The following is an 18,736-nucleotide window of genomic DNA, read 5'->3' as shown; positions in this document are numbered from 1 at the left end:
CCTGGAGTGCAGACCACTGGCTCCCCCCTCACTTGGAGGAGCTGTGTGAGCACGTTCAGAGGTCACCCAGCTGCCAGCCCACGCTCTGGAGCTGCTCCAGGGTTGCACATCTGTAACTGAGTGCAGCAATGTGCAGTTGCAGAGAGGCTTTTATCCCTGCCTGTCGCTTGTTTGCAGATGAATGCAGGTTTCCAGGTCGCTGCCTGCAGCAGCCCACAGTGTAGCCCTGTGCTTTCTGAGCTGCTGCCAGACCCGGTGTAGCCCCAGTGTCAATCAGGGTCAAGCATCTAGGTCTGTGTATAGCAGAGAAAGACGTATCTCTACGGTCAGTGTCTGCACCAGGCTGAAAACAAAAAAGTCAAACCGTATGTTTTGGCCTGCCAGGCTGTTTGGCAGCAGCACTTTTTGATTCAGTAGTTACCTTTGTGAAATTCAGTATAACTTCAGGAACCATGTGCTGAGGGTTTCTTCAGACCTTCTCCATTCGTGTTACAGTCCTGCCCCAGATGTGGCAGGAGCTCTGCTAGGCTTTCTTACAAACAGTGCTTTTATTGGCATCCTGGTATTTGCCATTCTGGTTTTTGATCTGGTGATACAGGCTGAGAGTTGCCAGCTTTCTTCAATGCTCTCACACAGCTGTTGCTCCAAGTAAATAAGAAACTTTTTTTGTGAGAAAGAGGTGAAATAAAATCGAGCATGGGAATGGGGTTTTTTTTATCGCTTCTCCTTGTGTGATTTATACATTGGCAAGGTAACTTTGCTTTCATACCGCTAGTCAAAACTGGAAAGGATGTTGCCTCTGCAGAGCTACATTTGGCTAAAGGGACAGGATTGGATCAGGGTTTAGGATTTTCACCAATAAGCTGAAGCTGCGGTGGGCGGCCCTCCGGCAGCCGGGGCAGCGCCAGGGACCTGCCCTCCCCAGATGACCACAGCCCCTGGCAGGACCAGGACACGGCCCCGGCTTCTGCCACCGCCGAGGATGCTCCGGGCTCTGTCCTGCCGGCCCGTCCCTCTGCCCCCACCCGTTCCATGGGGCTGTCCCGCCGTGTGAATGCCTGTCTAGCCGGGGTAAGTAATCGCTCCCCATTTACAGCATCTGAAAGTGTAAGTGGCTTTAATGAGCTACGAATGTTTGCATTAGGAGATGGTTTTCTTTTTCTGCTCTGATTCCTGCCTGCCTTTGCGGGCATCGGTTCCCTTTGCAGGCAGAGTCCAAGGGCAGGCACAGGAGCTGGGCTCAGCTGTGTCCTCTGTAATATTTGACTTAATATCCGGACACTCTAAAACTTTTCCTTGATGCAGGCATGACTTCTGTCGCCAGTCCCTGAGCTGCTCCTCCTTTTTCACTCTCTTTAAAACCCATGAAGAGTAAAACCCCGCGGGAGGCTGCAGCTTATCTTCAGCTCTGAGTTTCCAGACGTGCTGTGTGTCTTCTCAGCTGTTGCAAGGATATGTGTGGAATGACAGAATGCGGATTTTGGGTCTTTGGCAGCTGTGTTTAATGCAGGATAAAGGGGTATTTTAACTTTGGGATGTTGGATTTCTTATGCCTTTGTTAGTATGAATTCAGGAGAAAAGCTCCAATTTTCTTTCAGGCAAAACAAAAGCTTCTTTTGAAGGAAACAAAGTGTTTTAAGTACTTAATCAACTTGCTGAATTAAGTTGCTTTAGGATAATTTAGGAATTAAACAGAAGGAGGCTGTGTTAGTAACAAACTGCGGTTTTGGTTGGAAACAAGGATTCATTCCTGCTGGAGAAGGCAGAGGAAGCCGCAGCCTGTGGGCAGAGCTCCTGGGTCTGTTTGCTAGGCAGGGGGGTGGGGGTTTAACAGCATCCTCTATTTGCCTTTGTTTAGGCAGTGCAAATTATTTGTGTGCTTTAGGATTCCTTCTCCCCTTCAGCAGATGTTTTGTCTGTGCAACTGGTGGAATAATTAGTGAGGGATGTGGCACTGGTGTGCAAATACCCCTTGGAGGCCGGTAGAGAAATCCCAGAGTCCATCCTGGGAGCAGCTGGCTGAGGAGCACAGTCAGCACAAGATGCTAGAAGCAAAATTCATATGGCCTAACGTATCTGACTTTATTTCTGCAGAGAGTTTGTTCTCCCCACTGCCAAAAACAGGCAGAGGCTGCTTTTTGGGCAGAAGAACCTGCTGCTGCTTACGGTGAATTTCTCTCAACATGTGAATCATTCACTTGGGATTTTTATGGTGCTGGCTGGGGATGATTAAATGTTCAGACTATAGGAAATTACCAGGAGATTTGAGTGCTTTCCTCCGTGGCTTTGGCCCCAGGGGTGGGGTGACATGGGAAGCCTTCCCTGTGTGGATCAGGCTGATTGTAGATTTTGAAGTCTCAGGTTGCATGAGCATGTTTTTGCTCAGCTGCCATTTAAGTAATGGCAGCAACATGCTGCTTCCTCTAATGATCTTGATTTAAGTTATCGGTTATTTCCTTAATTAGCTACTTCATCTACTTACACCTTAAATGAGTCTATTAGTTCACTCAGAGAAGAGGAAAAAAGTTTCTTTTTTTTTTTTTTTTTCTCTCTTTTAAAGGGTGGCAGCGGAAATGTGCTGGCGTGTGTGGTTCTGACTCCAGGAGATGTTGGTGCTTCTTGTGGGCTGGCTCTCCTGGCAGCACGAATTTGAAATGAGATGTAGATGTACATTTATTCCTAATGAGATGTAGATGTGCATTTATTCCTGGCATCTGTGCTATGCAGACAAACAAAATGTGTTGAAGTGGTCCTTTGAAAGCCCTGTTTGACTGGGGCTGGGGTCCTGTCTCAAGACCAGTTCTGAAGGGGATAAAGCATCTTTTAATTGCCAGTGGTCTTTAAATTTCCCATGCATTAGCACATGGCACTCTGTTGACCACCCAGTGTCTCCACACAGCACTTAAATGCAACCTCACCAGCCTCTCCAGCTGGCACCAGCTCCTCACCGGTATTCCCCACCCACCATCCTTTGCTGCCCTTTTTCCTGAATCCCAAAGAGACTAAAATGTTTCACTTTGGAGACTCCTTGTGATATGTGTGGCAGCAGCCCTTGTTTCAGACCAGCCTATTTGTTCCTGCTTCAGTACTCTTTATTACTTTAATGATATTCCCTTCGTTAGCCTTAGCTTCACACTCTCCCTGGTGCAGAACTCTGCTGAAACACATATTGCATAATGAGCCTGCTTCCATATTTAAGTTGGAGAGACAGGAGCTGGGACTCTCCCAGCTAAAATGGAACTAAATGCTTGCCCTTTAGTTACATTGAAGCATCTGTGCCAAAAAATTATGTACTTGGGAGGAATTACCAAAAGTTCTGACGTACACCAGCTTTAGTACTTTGAGCCTTCTACATTTTTAGCCGTTTGGCGTGAGTTTGGCCTGTACGACTTTCCTCTGTCAGAGAAAACGTTTCCTGTGGCCCATGTGAGAGGCAGAGCGTCGCCCTGCAAAGCAAAAAACCACGGGGAGCAGCACAAACATGTCTCCAGCACCAGCACTCGCTCCAGCTGGGACCTGCTTGGATGGCAGTGCTGGAAAATCCCACGTGTCACATTTGGCAGCGCACACAAAGCCCCAGCCCCGCCTGGCTCTGGGCTCTCAGCGTTACTCTTGTGGTCTTGGGTGTCCCAGGGGAATTGCAGCTTTTGCGTTGGTTTGTGAAATAGCTGAGGGTTTGTGGGAAGGACTCAAATACGGAATTCTAATGGTCCAGAAAACAATATCCTAGTATTTCTGTGCCATGATCTGGTTGTCATGATGTTGTGCAAGCAGGCGTGGTGGATCTTGTGGTCAGCTGTGCTTTGGACACCACGGTCACTGACATAGCAATGACTCTGAGTGATCCATGTTCCCTTACATGTCTGTCCTGGACTACTTGTGCAATCTTGGACAAATCATGGACACCCTCCACGCTGCAGATGGGAAGAGCAGCAGAGTTCCTGTTGCAGCTGTTCAGGAGTTGGTGTCAGAGCAGAGCCAGCCCCAGAGTGGTACCCAGGGATTCATGTATCCAAAGGGTACCTGCAGTGGGCTCCCATTGTAACAAGGACCTCCAAATGCAATGGAAAAAGACAGTAAAACCAAATAAGCTAGACTCAAGAAGAAAATATATTGCAGGCTTGTCCCCTCTGCTTTTCTTCCTCTGCTGATCCTGGGAGGAGGTAGCTGAGAGGAAATATTTGCTCTTAACAGGGTTCGATTTCTCTTTGCATTCTTTGGAAATCTGTGTTTGGATTTTGCCCTGCTGGTGTTGGTTTATGCAGGGATGTTTCCAGCAGCTCGATTGTATGGGTATAGTTCCAGCTCTTGGTATTGTGTGCAAAGATAAAAAAGAAAGATGGTACTGAGTAATGAGGTGGCTATTTAATCACAGCAGGACTCGCAGGAAAATGTGCATTAAGTATTTATGGGACAGTATTCATTAACATTTTCACTCTGTTGGCACTGGGCAGTTCAAGAAAGCTGCTGAGAGAATTGGAGCCTGTGTTGCACAGCCACAGACCTGGAGAGGGCTGCAGCAGAGGAAAGGCATGAACGCTGGCTTTGTTACCAGATGTGTAGCTGGCATTGCATTTGGAGTTGCAGCAGTAAGCAGGGTTTCAGTAGTTTCACTTACCGTTCTCAAAATGCTTGTGGTAAATATTTTAGGTCTGATTTTTCTGGCTGCCGTGTCTTATGAGACAGCAAGTGGCTGACACTGAACCCCTGGTTCGAAGGCAGGCAATTAGAGAGATAAGCTTAAGTGACTTCATGTGTCTCCTTTTTAGATTGCTCTGAGTTGATGTAAAGGGCTGGGATTAGCAGAGATTGAGTTCTCAGAGTGCTGGAAACCAGCTGTGGCCAGGGGCCTCATCCAACATGAGCTGTGGGTACCGAATTACGGAGTGAGTTTTCTGTGGGCATGAAATGATGCCAGGAAGATTAGAACTGATGATAAAATGGTATTAATGCTTGCTTCATTAACAGCATACAAGGTATCGAATTACTCTGGTGCTGTAAATCAAAAGTGTTTCTTACATTTGTTAAGTGAAGCTATTTAAATTGTTGAAATACTTGCTGGCCATTGCATCCTCAGATACAGGATCACAGCAAAGTGTATTACATTTCCCACAGTGTTAATGGAAGGTCTGAAGCAGTAACATCCTGATGGTTTAAATTTGCCTTTGAGATGACATGGGGTCTTGTGTTAGATTTTAGGATGCCTTGTTCTAGACTAGTACTATGAGCCCAAGACTGACCTCAGGCATGTGTCACAAGCTGTAGTGATTGCTCAGGTTTGCCAGATTTGGGATTTGGGGCTGAAGGTCCATGATGCTGGCCCTGTCCAGCCGCAGCAATTGACATGCCCAGATCAGGCTGCACCAACAGGCACCTCCCCTGGTGGAGAGAAAGTTCCTGTTAGGATTACTGTCATCAGGAGACAGCTTTGTCCTCCTTTTAACAAGTGTAAAAGGGACATATACAGAGAGAGAATTACCTCTTTACCTGAATGAATTGGATAAAACAAATGTTAATCTTGACTAATTAGCAAATGGATTCAATGTGGATGTTTCTGTGATCCATTTATGTACTTGAAACCCCCATTGATTTCCACTGGCACCATTCAGCAGAGCAGCAAGCGAAAGGTCTGACTGTAGCCATGCTCTTGGCTTCCTGATACCTTTCCCCTGTTCTTTGTGTGAGAAAGGAGATCCTGATGGCAGTCAGGACAGTGGTGTGGTTTGTGCCAGGTGTGCAGCACAGAGAGCTTCTCACTGAGCCTCAGCCTCTGGTGTGTCCTATTTTTCGCTGCGCATGAGGCGATGCCTTGTGGCACCCCACATAGATGGCTTTGATTAATTTGCCTCTGACTTTTCACTGCCTAACTGATCATTCAGGAAACGTTCAGCAAACCTCCTGGCTGCAGTTATTCCTGTACTCTCCTCCCCAGCCTGGGCTTCTGCCTTTCATGAGGGGTTAAATTTCCTCAACATAAACATTTTCTGCTCTCCCAGCTTGTCCTTATTTGTTGTCTTAGTACTCTAATTTTCTTAAGCACTGCAGGAAACAGTCCCTTGCTTGAAGAGCTTAGAGCTCACACCTCCAAACATCTTCACAGCAGATATTTTCTGAGTGTCTTTAACACCCACTGAAAATCATGGGGAACTGAATCCTTAACTACTGCCAAAATATGCAGATACCCTGAGGATCTGACTGCTTTCCCTGACCACCTCCATTAGACCAAGGGATAGCAGAAAGGAAGGGAGAAGAGCATTCCCTCCTGGAGCTTGAGCACCAGAAATTATTCAGAATTAGTTTGGGTCTAAGCCACAGCATATTTTTGCAATTTAGGTCCTGTAGCTTGTCGCATCAGCAGATTTGCAACCCTTGTGCTCACTGGATGTTGATCCAGCCCCTAAAACTGATGGAAGGACATAGGTTTTTCTGTGCTATATGCTCGCTGCCAACTTTGTTGTGCTTCAAGGGAATTTAGTTTAAAGATGCATCAGGGAAGGACATTAGACATTCTCATCAGTGGAGGATGGTTGTATATGCCCACTGAAAATGGTATTTGTCGTGTTTTGCCATTTTGTGTAGAACAGCTTGTCTCTGAGGCTTCAGGCAGTTCAGAAAGTTGAGTATGGCACGTTTGTCTCAACATAGGGGAAACAACATTTTGTTCAAAGTCACAGGCAAAATCATAGTTGACATCAAAACTAAACGCAGTTTCATGTCCCTTCTGTAAGCACACGGTGCTGCTGGCTCAGGTGGAGTTGGAGAGGCTGCAAAAGCCCGTGGAGTGCTCTGCTCTGTGTCTTGTGTGGAACGAAAACTTATCAAAGAGCTTTTTTCACGGCAGAGATGTTCAGAGTGCAGCAAGTGTCAAAATCCTTGGCCGTGGTTTGTGCGGGGGGCGCTCGGGGAGGGAAAGGCAGCTGCTGGGCTGCGATTGCTGCTTATTACGCTAATTACCCTCGTCTCGCTGGTATCGTGAGCTTCCCTGCTCCTTCCCCCATCTGCCGGGCTGGCCATCCGTGGTTGCTCGTCTCTTTGAGATACGTTTGAAGTGCTTATTACCCCAGAGAGCCTGGCGGCGCTCCCCCTCCGCTTCTCCGTACTGGCACAGGGGAATGATTGCAGTTTGTACAGAGAAGGGCTTTGGGGCGTTGAGCTGTTTGCCTTGAATTAAGGCCATGGAATGGGGAGGTGTTACCCTTACTCTGCAACTCCACATTTCTGAAAATCTCAGCCAGGTGAGCCACCCTGGTCTGGAGCATGCCAGCTTGTCTGGGATGGAGGGAAGAGGACCTTTCTCCTCCTTTTTTCTTTTTATCCTGTACCAGCGCAACTAGGCTAACTACTGGTCAGAGCAATCCCCTCCAGTCAGGACACACCACGGGAAGGTTCCCAGCTGTAACCCATCCACGGTTTTCCAGAAATAGCTTCAACCCTCTGCTGCAGGAACCTGGCTAACCCTGCCTTAAGTCAGCAGCCGAGCTGACCCCCAGATTGCCGTTCTTTTGTTGCAAGGAGACACTATAAGTTAAATACTCAGCAGAAAGAAAGCCCCACGCCTTGGGATGCCCACCTGTTTTTCATTTCCCTGGGGAGAGGTTACGCCTTGTCACAGGGTGCTGGCTTTGCAGAACAGCCCACTCCAAAGCAGCTGGCTGAGCCACAAAACAATGGGACTCACTAAGTCTCCAGCAGCAGTAATTGCTTCTAAAAGGCTGATGTATTTAGTCTGTTCCTGTTTAGCAAACATCTTTGCTTTGCCCTTTGAAGATAATGCTGCGTGTTCAGAGGAAGAAATGGCCTGTAGTTTCATCATATTTAATGACCAGTGGCTGGTGGGAGCCATAGCATTCAATAATGCTGGTGTCCCCGTTAATTGCCATAGCTGGGGTCCTCCACCTGTCCTGGTGCTTGAGCTGTGGGCAGGATGCCCTCATGGGCTGGCGTAAGCTGAGGCTCAGGCTGGTGGAAGGCCAGCAGCAGCCTGCCAGGTAATGTGGTCTCTCTACAAGCCATGCCTCACTGTGGCTGTGATGGAAACAACCAGCATGGCTTTGAGCCTGCCCTAGGACTGTGACCGGGGGTGTGAGTCTGGGTCTGCCACAGGGAGGAGGGATGCTCTCGTGACACTGCCTGCATTGGATCCATCCAGGGGACTGGGGACACTATGGGACCCTGTGGAGGAGAGAGCCAGTGTAGGAATCAGTGGGCACGTTTCTGGCCAGCCCTCTCCTGATACCATCTTAATCCCTCCCTGCAGGTGCTGATTCCCGCTGATCCCCCTGTTCCCAGAACAGACTAAATAGTTGCATTTCCCTATAGATGATGATAAGATAAAAGCCTGGCCGTGTTCTACAAGAAGAGAAGAAGGTTTAGGGGCTGACAAGCTGCTGCAGGAGGAAGGGATGCAGGTTTCCAGGCCGCCTTTGATGAGGGCTGTGATTGATGCTGTGTTTGGAGCAGGCAGTGACGCGCTGACCTTTCCCTGACGGGCTGAGCGGCTCTAATGATCTTGATGGAGCTGGCGATTTGTGTATTGGGTTTGATGTACAAGGCTTGACACGGCACGGAGCAATGGGACTGGAGTATGACTGACAGCCCATTCCCATTAAGGATGGTGAGGCACAGGCTGTTCTCTGGTGATTCCTTTCAGTGAGAGTGCTTTGACGAATTATATTGTAGCAGAGAAGTTTTGCTGTTAAATACCATCCTTTTAATGGCTTCCAAGCAGTTAAAAACAGATGAGAATGAAGTAACTTGCAGGCCAGAAGGCTTATCACTAAAAAGGCTGTCCAAATTACACACTTAATTAATATTTAGTGAATTATTTTTACTCTGACTTTAATGTTGAGTCCTTAGGCAGATAAAACAATGCAGTGGCTTGCATCTGCGATTTTCTTTTTTCTGTAATTCAGCTGTATAAATTTTCAAACCCTGGACTTCTTGCAGGCAACATTAAAACCTTTTAATTTCCATGAGTTGCGCTGTGTATAAATCACGCCCTGGTTGGCACATCTCGTGGGTGCTTGTGGCAAGAGTAATGAATTTCATGGTTTATTATGAGCTACTAAAACCAACAGAAACATAGAAAGCCTGTTGTAATCTTAGCATATCATTCAAGGAAGCAATTTATTCCTGAGTATGAACAAATGTCAAGCCACGATAACAAGTTGTTATTACTAATTAAAACAAAGGGAAGAATAGCAAACATCTCCTGTCATGTGTGTGCAGTTGCCAGGTTGTCTGGAGGACACTGGAGCTCCATCCAGCTTCAGCCACTGGGACAGCCAGGATGGGAACTTTGCCATTGCTTAAGACAGGATGACCCTCTCTGTGCGTTCCAGGAAGGGCACTGGGCCATGATCCTGAGAGGGCTGGAGCTGGGAAACTACCCAAGCTTAAACAGAAATGCCACTTCTCAGAATTTTATTGTTTTCTATATTTTGAGGGTTTGTTGTTTTGGTGGTTTTTTTTTTTTTTTTAATCAAGGTTGCTTGATTGTAGAAGTCTTGTGGAATTTAGGGTGTACTGAAACAGCATATGCTAGTCCATCTGCTGGCACTAGCTGGTTTTGTATCATCCAGGGCCATTTCTTGCTCTCTGGTGTGAAATAAAACTCCATTTGGGCACCTTTCTTCCCACTGCTCTGTTGGGAGGTGAGGAGCCAGGTGCATTCCTGACCACGTCTGAGCTCCCTGTGTCTGCAGATACACTGGGAAATTTAAGACTTGACATTGCAAAAGCCTCTTCCTGCTTGTGACCTAGAGTGCAGGATTCTCTCCCTGACATCATACGAGAGAATTGGGTGGATCCAAAGATGCACTGAACTTACCACCTCCCTGTGCATTTAACCCAGTTTGGGTGCAGAAAGCAAACAGGTCTTTTCTCTTAGTTGGCAAAAAGCAGGCAACTGTGTCTCCTGGGTGGGATTAGAAGCATGGCCATCTCAGACCTTTGCTGGTGTCAGGAGTTTGGCCAGAGGTTTGTGCAACCCTGTGGCACGTGACTGGGAACAGGGGCTCGTGTGGTGCCAGCCAAAGTGGGGGAAGCATTGAAATCCTGCTGGCAGCCAGGGAAGGTGGGCACAGTCTGGTTTAAGGAGGTAAAAACCAGGCTTGTGTCATTTGTCCAGGACTGGGCTGACTCAAGACTCATCTCTGAGCATGGAGATGGTCAATTCCCCTTGTCCTGGGGGAAGCACAGCCTTGGTGGTGGGGCCAGGCAGTGCATGACTAGAGCAGAGAACTCAGTGACTTAGGACGAGAAATCCTCAGCATATAACCACTGACCCGAAACACCCTGTTAGACAGGTTTGAAGCCAGAAAATAAAATAAAAATCATCTGATGTGACAGCAACCCTGACAGTGTCAGGCAGTGAGAAGGGCAGCAGCAAGGGAGTCTTGAGCTGCTGCCAAGGCACATGTCCATGCAGACTTGCAGGGTTAGTTGGTTATCCTGAAAATACGTCTTCTATTTTGTGTAAATGAAAAATTAATTTGTTGCTGATCAAAGATTTAGCTCTTTGGACATTATACCACCAGATAAGCTGAAGATTTATGCATTTCCTTTGTAACATATTTTCAGTGAACAATTTATTGTTTGTGGAAAGGGCCCAAGAAAAAGATGTGATTACAAAAATAACTGTGTTGTGTTTATTTAGCTTAAATTACGATAGAGTGCTTTAATGAGGCTTTTGTAGACATCATTAAAGGGCACTATTAAAAAGTATTCAGATGAGAAGCCTATCAGGCTAGCAAAGGGGAGAAAACCACAGGAGCATCTCGATTGTTCCCATTCAGTTACAAATTTGATTTCATCATATAAAAGTAAAAAACATATTAGTGCTGAGTAGAAGCTGGAGGCTATGAAAGCCTTATTGTGTTAAGCTCTCTAAAGCTCCTTACATTAAGGTGATTTTAAAAAAAAGAGAGAGAGAGAGAGAGAGAGAGGAAGAGATAGTGATTGATGAAACCCTGTTGTTGGTATGCTCTGTGTGTCATACCAGGGTGTGCAGTGCTGGGTGGGGATGGTTGGTGGGTGAGGATCCTTTTGGGGTGCCTTGCCTTGGAGGGGATTGGGGTACCAGGCAGTGATGCTCAGGAGCATCAGCACAGCGTGCTGATCATCCCTGCATTTGTGTGCTTCAGTGCTGCCAGAGGACGTGGGCAGCACAGCATGAGATGGTGGCCACACCTCACTGTCCAGCTCTGGCTGTGCACCAGAGGGTGCCAGCCCAGGTCAGGCCTGTCTCGCTAGGTGAGTTGGTAGGAAACACAGAAAATCGTCTCTGAAATCAGCTGCAGTGCCTATGGGCTGTACCTCCCCTCCTGCGTCAGCTACTGCTGGGCTCTGTGGTGTTTTAAAAACTAAATTTCTCCTTACAGACTGACAGCACAGATCCTTGCCCATGGCTCTGCCAAAAATGAGTAGAAGGCAGCAGTGGTGACAGCTGGAGGAGTGGATCTGTTGTGGTCGGTCTCAGGCAGCAGCCACGTGAAGGTACAAATGGCAACCCTGAGGAAAAGTGGTGGAGGCCAAGTTTGGGGATTAATGATCTGCATCTGATGTTGGTCTCTCTGCCTCTCTGTCTATCCTATTTTTCTTTGTGATAAGACATCCCTGCTTCTAGCGTTGAGAGCCATGAGGAAGCATTTGCTGCCTTGCTCAAAAAGAATAAAGAAAAAACAAAGCTCATCCTCATTTAAAGTCCTGACTTGTATTTCATGACTCAGATTCTCCAAGGAGCTTTCCCCATACCTTGGGCACATCCTTGTGTGTCTCCTGAAGAGCCAGGTATTTGGCTGGGCAGAGTGGGGCTGTACCCTGCCACGTAGGGTCATTTCCCTTCCCTGTCACTAACAGCTTTTTGCAGTCATCTTGCCTTTCCCATCCAGTGTTTGCAAAGCTGTGCCCTCTCCAGCCTGTTCTGCTGCTTATCACTGCCTTGTGCCCAGGGACCACACTGGGCTCATGCTGTGCTGACACTGGGCTGGGAGCACAGGCTCTGCCAGTGCGGATTGGTCTGCAAATTACAGGGTGAGTGTGGGAACAGAGCAGAAAAAAACCCACTGTAGTATTCAGTTCTGCATTTCTGTGGTCAGAAAGAGCAATGGGAAAGTAATCTATTACTGTGCCTGTGGCTGGGAGCCAGGATGGGCTCGGTGGTGGTGGTGGGGACCTGCAACCCCCGTGGTCCAGGGCAGAGTGGTGGTGTGTGAGGTACAAGGGGCAGTCTGTGTCCCTGTGGGCAGCATTTTGGGGGGGCAGAGTCTGAAGCCTCTTGTGACATCCCAAGGTAGCAGTGCTGTGCAGTGCCCTGGTATGCTGCAGCAGAGGATGCCCACTAAATTATTCAGAAAGGCAACTTGATCTGACATTCATCAGGTTAGTAGCCCAGTGACCTTGAGGACAGCAGTCTGCTGTTGCTGCCTGTGGCTCTGCTGTGCAGCCCATTGTCACCAGGAGAGTCAACATTGTCACGTGGAACCCTATTGATTGACAGACAATCAATACGTCAAGGTGATAAAACACAGCATTTATGAAACATGGGCTCTTGCAATGATTTGTAAAATTAGCCGTAGGTCTGAGTTTGTGCAAAGGGCAGAAAGTTTAGAGTCAACTGAGTTTGGCTCTTTGTCATTAAAACTAGCAACAAAGGGAAGAAAGATGGTGCTACAAGCAGAGCTGTTTTACAAGCAGAGCTGTCTCACACCCCTGCACTGAAGCAGGGGCTTCCTGCTCTTGATCTTTCTTTATTTTAGTAGCTTTTTACTTCTCGTTTGCTTCATTGCTGGCAGTTGTCAGCATCCATCCTGGTAATGGTGCAAGTCCTTCACCTAACCTTTGATAATGTGCTCCACCGGCTCAGTATTCTCCTTGCTGCCTAATGAAACAACCATTTCACCTGCATAATGTGCAGAATCCGTCAAGAAATCTCGTGTGCCTTCTGGAGTTATTCCAACACATGACCTTTTCACAAGCCTCACAGTAGGTAATGGTAAAATGGAGCAATTGCCAGCAAAACCGGCAGCTTTCAAAGCAGGAAGGCTCATTTCCATTTCCCTGAGACAGTTGTGTGTCCAAACGTTACACAGCTTCTAATCTGATTTCTTGTCTCAGAAGAGGCTGTTCATTGGATTTGGTGGATATTTAGATTTGTAAGTATTGGAACAAGAAGTCTTGTCAGGAGCGATGACAATCAGAGACGCTGTTCAGAGACACAAAGCTCTTCTGCTCGCAGCTAGCCCTGCAGCTGAAGTGTTACAGACATCGGTCTTTCACTAATCTTTTACTTCAGTTCGTGATTCTCACACCCATTTTATCTTTGTGGATGAACTTAGACTGAAAAGTTTGCAGTTCCTGGTATGATCCCTTTGTGCAGATGATCAGTCGGCCAAGAAAGCCAAGCAGCACTCACCTTTAGGATGGTTGGTTGTGTGGCAATGATACGTGCCCTGGAGTGGGATTGTGTCAGGCTGGTGCAGGGTGATCGAAGCTGCTGTAGACGGTGGCACAGAGGGTGTTGTACAAGAAGCGTGGGGTTGGACACTCATGCCTTGCCAACCTTCCCCCTGAGGGCAAGGCTGGCTGATGGAGACCCGTGGAGCACAAATTGAGACTTTGCTCCAAAGGGTTTGCAGCTAAAGGGCCTTTCCTCCTTGTAAGTTAATGCCCATAAAGTCAGACATTTTACTCATTTTGGGTGAGAATTAGTGCCTGCAGGGCATGCCCTATGGAGCAGGATGGGTTCCTTGTGCCGATTGTAGCCCCGAGTCACTGCTCTGGGCTTTCTGGGATATATTTACAGGGAACACACATAATTTCTGCTCTCCAGCATTTCTGCTCAGCATTATCATTCTACAAGCAGGCTTCTTTGTTTGCTTTTGCCCAATTCGGTTTTCTCTCATTCCCTTAGTGTTGTAATTAACATGTTCTGAGTTTAAGAGGAAACGTAAATCATCTTGGGGCCATGGCACAGAGAGGCAAGATTGACAGCCTGCCTGCATCACTGATTCGGGCTGGAAGGGGCAAAATGGGCCAGTTTAGGAAGCTGAAGGATCAGGGAAGATTTTTCCTACAAGTTCTGTTGCTCTTTGTAGTTGGAGGAGTTGAAAGAGACCATCCTCAGCCCTTCAGCCATCTCCAGCAGAAGCCACGGCTCCATGAAATGAAGGTCTGATCTGGGGGGGATGCACTAAGAGTCAGTGCTCAGCTCTTGAACTTGCTGCTCAGACTTAACATAAATGGAAAAAAAAAAAAGAGAGTTCCGATCTCCGCACATTCTTGGTTTGTCCCACTTGGCTAATTAAGTTGGGGAAGCGCTTAGTGAGAGGTGGGCGGGTTTGTCCCAGCTGAAGATCTCGTCCTTGAGATTTTGAGTGTAATTCCATGTAATTAAACCTAATTTATGAGCCTTAATAATAACAATTTAAGGCATTTGAGGCCGCAGAAAGACTCACAGCTGTAGTTTCTGCATCCTTCTGTGTTCTGTAAACATAGCTAATATTGCCAAAATCAAGGGCTCTGAAATCTGGAGTCAGGCATCAAAAGTCAGGAGCGTGCAACAGAATGTTAAGGAAACTTCCCAGTCTGACCATTCACGAGACTCTGGCAGTCACACTCTCAAGGCTAGAGGCTTTGACTTCTGGGACTGAAGTCCCTTCACGGCAGCAGCCCCGGTGAGCCAGCGAGAGCCCTGCTTGCCTTCCCCACACACCCCACTCACAGCCAGACCAGGTTCCCTCACCCGTTCAGCCCCAGGTTTCCCACAGCAATCTCAGGTGTCCTGTTCCATAAAGCCATTTATTCCCGGAGCAGCAACACAGGCATAGCCCGAGCTGGTGCCTCCGAGAAGAACCCTCCAAGGGAGGAGCTCCTGGGCTTTCATCCTCTCTCAGTCTACCCAGGCGTGTCTCACACTTGCCCCCGAGTCGTCTTCGGCTCCTGCTCTCCTCTTCCTGTCCATCCGCGTCACGAGCATCATTGCTCTTCAACTCCTTTGTTATCCAAAAGGTCGGCGATTCCCAGCTCCTCCAGTGTCTCTCTGTCCATTCACTCGGCTGGCGTCCCCCATCTCCATGTGCTTTGTTATCCCAAAGGTTGGCAGTTCACGGCCTCTTCTCTCAGGGTCCCACCCAGAGCTCAACGCGCATTTCAATCTCCATCTCAATCTGCAGTTTGCACACCCAGCTACTTGGACCATGTGTATTCCTCAACAAGAAGCGCTATGTGTTGGGTTTTCTTTGCTTTCTGTGGGGGTTTTTTGAGTCCACAGAAACTAGTTTTTTGAATTTCACTCACTTTTTGCAAATGCTAAAAACTGAGAAGTACGCTGTCCTCCATATGACTCGAATTACTCATTTGTGACCACCGAATTCCCAAACAACGGATTTAAAGAGCGGCAGGAGATTTGGCAGCGTAGCTCCTTCTCTGCGTTTTCTTTTCCAAGGGGAAGGAAGCACAGGGGGAAGAGGCTTAGCATCCCCGTCGAGGTGGTGTATTCCTGGGGCTCGCAGTACTCACCTGAGACACACATGAAAAGGTGTGAATCGTTCATCTGTCGTGGCCGTGTGAGAGAAAATGTATTAAAATACGCAGTGACCAAAATGCCACGCTCATAACTCAGATTTCCCAGGATATTTAGCCCTGCTGGTCACAAACATGCTGCGTCTAAAAACCAGTAGGGAATCATAGCGAACTGCTGTAGAAGATAATTGAGAGGGCATTGAAAGCCAGGAGAAAAACGATACGTTGCTCGGAGCCAGCGGATCATTGCGTTAATAGCCCGCGAACCTAAAAAGCGGTGCCTGAAGTTTGACGGCAAGTTGCAGTTCGGTCACCATCAAATAAGCAGGGAAGGATAATTGGTGTCTTCACACCATTCTATTTGGGCTGTTGGTGTGGAGCCAACTCTTTGAAACACGTAAGCGAGCGAGGAAGATTTTTTTTTTTCCTTCCCGTCTCCCATTGCCTAAGCAGCCTACAGGATTTATTGATTTCGGCGAGCGGGCTGATTTCCATGTAAATAAAGGGGCGGATGGCCGGGCCGCGGCGCCGGTCCGGGTGGGATGCGGTGACTTTGGCTTGCTGACATCATTGCTCATTAACATGCAGGAGAGGAGAGCAATGCAACAGCAGAGCCCCGCGCCGCTCCCGCGCCGCCAATTATTCTCCATGGGCTGCATCGCTCCTCGTTAATGCCGAGCGCTCGGCGAGCAAATTGGACATCCTCTCGCCACCTCCAAGGGTCACTTAGTGAAAGGCAGGCTGGAGGGGGGAGCTGCCGGATTCGCTCGGATTGGGAGCAGAGAGGGAGGGACCCTCCGGAGCCGGATTTCAAAGCGAGGCAATTGACGCCAAAGCTCCAGACGCGGGGCAGGAATGGCACGTTTTTCCAGGGCAGGTTTCCTCCGGGAACGCGCCGCGCTCCGTGCGAGCCTGCTCTGAAAGGCTTCCACAAAGCCCCGAGCGGCAGAGCCGGGAGGCAGGGATGCTTTATGGCACTGCGGTGCCCCGGCTGGTCCTGCGAGCAGCCCGGGAGCCCAGCGGGCACAGCTAGGACAGCTGGGCAGCCCCGGAGAACCTTCCCTCCCGCGCTGTCACTGCCGCTGGGATCAGGTAAGGAGCTGCCTTTGGCCGGCGACTTCAAATTTATTTTAGAAGGGATAGAAAGTAGAAGGCAGGAGGAGGAATAAGGAGCGTTCCATGGATGCACGCAGCTGCGTGCTAACTTTGCTCAGTGTGCTGCTGGTGGTGAGCTGCGAGGGGCTGCGCTGGTTTTCCAGCCTTTGCTGTTCTCTGTGTTTATGGATGTAAAAGGTTAATTGTTAAATTGTATTTCTGCAGCTGCAGGACGTCGGGGAGAAGTGCTGATGCTATTGTGATGGGGTTCTCGTTTTAAAAATAATCAGGAAGGCTCAGCTGGCTGTAATAGGAGTTAAAAAATCTTCATCTCTCGGTGTTGATTGTATTGCTCTGGTAAATGCAGCCCCTGGAAGTCTGAGTTCTCTGCACATTTTCTGAGCAGACTGCATGCAGGCTGGGGCTGTGAATGAGGACGTTGCCGTTCAGATGTTTATTTTGGTGGTTTTGCCTTCCTGAGAATAGGAAGTTTTAAAGTAATAATCTTTCTAAGCCCTTGTTTTTCATGCCAGAATGCCAAACTATAAACCAGCCTAGAACTGCAGCCTAGGGGTTATGTTTTTCAGTGCAATCTTTTCAAGTCCAATTTCCTTTTTTTTTCTTGTCCCTTGAAGGAACATTTTAAGCAGATGTGACACAGACGTGACCTGTGACCGTGGAAAGATTTTAATCCAGTTATTCTTTGTTTTCTAGTCATGATTCCTTGGCGGTGCTAAACAGTGATTGAATCTTTTCGAGCAGTTGAGGATTAGCACTGGACAGAATAATGCCAAAATAATTATTTGCACCAGATGCAGTGTCATCCTTTCAGTTTTAGCTCTCTTATCTTGTAACTTATCTGACTTATTTTCATTCGGCGATTATTTCGCCTGCTGTGGGAGCACTTACACGTCTCGCATCACTGCGTTGTGTTTATAAGGGTGCCGGCTTGAGCCTGTGATAAAGATTTGTAAAGTAAAACTGTCTGCAGCTAACAAGATTATATTTTGTTCCGTATTTTAATCTTCTCCCGTTGTGTGTTTTCTGCCAGCCAGACTGGGCTTAGCAGAATGACCCAGCCTTGCGCATTTGCTGTTGGCAGCCTGGCTCCGGCTCAGCCGGCACAGGCACGGATCAGGCTGCCAGTGTTTGCTTTCACATGCGGGTCAGTGTTGCCTGCTTGCCTCAGGGGACTCCGTCTGAGCCTGAACTTTTCAAATAATGACTGTTTTCAGCCTAGCTCACCCTGCTTCTGAGCGCTTTGCCTATCAGCCAGGTTTTTATTCCTTTAGGATGTATGGCCTGGGAGATGCTTGGATTGTAACATGTTTACTGGTCCCCGTGGTTTCTGCTTGTCATGCTGCAAATACAAACTGGTGAAGGCCCTTAAAATAGCACGTACAGCCCAGGGGCAGGTTGCTGGGAACTCATTCAGCTTAGCTAGTCTGGAGTGATGGGCTTCGAGCCTGGAATGGAATGGGGGAATGAGAGGGGCAGAAAGGTAAATACTGCCTGTGGAGAGCCCAGACCTCTTTCCAGCAAATTCAAGCTTGAGAAAACAATGAAGATCTGCATGCTGAACAGAGACAGGTTTCACAGTGGACAGCTGGGTTTGGATCCAGGGTGGTAGAACCCCAGCCTTCGAATTCTAATCTTCAGTTAAGAACAGAGCAGAAAGAGCCTCTTGTGATACAGCTCTGCATCTTGTTAGACTGAAAAGCCACCCAGTGCTATCATTAAAATCTGACAAGATAACCCTCAGGGTAGGGCAGGGCTTTGTCGCACAGACCCACATTGGCTCTCGGATGGGGAGCCCAGAGGGAGAGTTCCTCAGGGCCCTGCTGTGCCTGCTCCTCCGCTACCTCCCTTGTCCCATCCCCATCAGCCAGAGGCCCATTGGTCTCTGGGATCCTTGGGGTTGTCCTGCCATGGGGGACACCAAACCCTCTTGGGTGTCCAGAGTCCCTGCATCTGTCTATCCTGTACCTTCCTCTGCCTTTTATGAGCTTGGTTTCAGCATTGTTTCCCCACTAGCTTCAGGGTTATTACTGCTGCTGCCAAGCCTGTTCTTCTCTTCAACTTGTAAACTAGTGGTTTGCATTTCATCTCCATGACTGGA

The 18,736-nt window shown here is 48.1% G+C and overlaps 1 protein-coding gene across 2 annotated transcripts in view; it reads left to right on the top strand.

Moving 5' to 3' along the window:
* PRICKLE2 (prickle planar cell polarity protein 2) overlaps nt 1-18,736 on the top strand; it is a 104,430-nt gene that overhangs the window by 46,325 nt on the left and 39,369 nt on the right. Inside the window, exon 1 of one of the 2 annotated variants that reach the window (XM_066195434.1) lies at nt 16,382-16,614. The exons of the other annotated variant lie outside the window; for it this stretch is intronic. The gene's annotated coding sequence lies outside the window, so the exon portion shown is untranslated. Of the gene's footprint in view, nt 1-16,381; nt 16,615-18,736 lie in introns of those variants that run through there. 2 annotated transcript variants of the gene reach the window in all.

Source organism: Chamaea fasciata, unplaced genomic scaffold (assembly GCF_029207755.1).
Source record: "Chamaea fasciata isolate MVZ Bird 193981 ecotype frontalis unplaced genomic scaffold, bChaFas1.0.hap1 SCAF_13, whole genome shotgun sequence".
In the NCBI taxonomy this organism is placed as follows: domain Eukaryota; kingdom Metazoa; phylum Chordata; class Aves; order Passeriformes; family Sylviidae; genus Chamaea; species Chamaea fasciata.
Note: the sequence above shows the minus strand (reverse complement) of the source record. Positions and strands in the feature narration are given on the sequence as shown.